This window comes from Micropterus dolomieu, unplaced genomic scaffold, assembly GCF_021292245.1.
Source record: "Micropterus dolomieu isolate WLL.071019.BEF.003 ecotype Adirondacks unplaced genomic scaffold, ASM2129224v1 contig_2135, whole genome shotgun sequence".
Classification (NCBI taxonomy): Eukaryota; Metazoa; Chordata; class Actinopteri; order Centrarchiformes; family Centrarchidae; genus Micropterus; species Micropterus dolomieu.
This window is the reverse complement of record NW_025731125.1, coordinates 1-953: the sequence shown is the minus strand read 5'-3', so window position 1 is coordinate 953 and position 953 is coordinate 1. Positions and strand designations below refer to the sequence as shown.

Sequence of the window (953 nt, the reverse complement as noted above, 5' to 3'; positions counted from 1 at the left end):
AGGCGAAGCGAAAAAGGCTTACAGCACCAGGTATTCACAGGCGGTCACCCGTCCAAGTACTAACCAGGCCCTGCTCTGCTAAGCTTCCGAGATCGGACGAGATCGGGCGCTCCCAGAGCGGTGTGGCCGTAAGCCACTCAGGCGCCCCCAAACGGCCCTTCAAAAGATGTTCTACAGCTAATTGACAAAAAACGTATTCTGCCCATAATGTCCAAGGTGCTCCAGAGTCACTTGGAATCCACAGGCACTGATTCCTGGGTAAACATCCAGGAACCGGGACACCGTTCACGCTGGCAGTCCACAGACAGGAATAGGCACCCGTTCCCGGGTATGGGTACAGCGACAAGGCCACCTTCAGCCGGAGGTCCTCACTCACAAACAGACGCTCATTCCTGGGTGGACATTCAGGAAAAGGATCCAGTCCGCCTGGAAGTCCCTAGCCAGGATCAGACGCTCTCCCGTCCAAGTCCTGAGCAGGCCCTGCCAAGCCTGGTTTCCGAGATCAGGCGAGATCGGGCAGTCCCAGGCCGGAATGGCCGTAAGCTGCCTTTGCACACCCCAGAAGGGCCTTCAAAACACGATGTAACATTTCCACAGCACTGTGTACAGGATAGGGAGAAAAAGAAGCAGCAGCAGCAGCAGCGCCCCCTGCTGTTTCCTAAAGAGACGTTCAAAAATTCTCCTTTCACCGAAGCGCGCTCTGCCGTTTTTCGAAGGCCATGCGAAAAATGCTTACAGCACCGGGTAGTCCCAGGCGGTCACCTGTCCAAGTACTAACCAGGCCCTGCTCTGCTTAGCTTCCGAGATCTGACGAGATCGGGCGCTCCCAGAGCGGTGTGGCCGTAAGCCACTCAGGCACCCCCAAACGGCCCTTCAAAAGATGTTCTACGGCTAATTGACAAAAAACGTATTCTGCCCATAATGTCCAAGGTGCTCCAGAGTCACTTGGAATC

The 953-nt window shown here is 55.5% G+C and overlaps 2 non-coding genes across 2 annotated transcripts; both read right to left on the bottom strand.

Annotated features, from left to right (window-relative positions):
• Positions 1-15: 15 nt before the first annotated feature.
• Positions 16-134, bottom strand: LOC123964392. Its single transcript, XR_006823428.1, has one exon. It is a non-coding gene; the product is annotated as a 5S ribosomal RNA (ribosomal RNA).
• Positions 135-729: 595 nt separating this feature from the next.
• LOC123964393 lies at positions 730-848 on the bottom strand. The gene has a single exon (XR_006823429.1). It is a non-coding gene; the product is annotated as a 5S ribosomal RNA (ribosomal RNA).
• Positions 849-953: the final 105 nt, after the last annotated feature.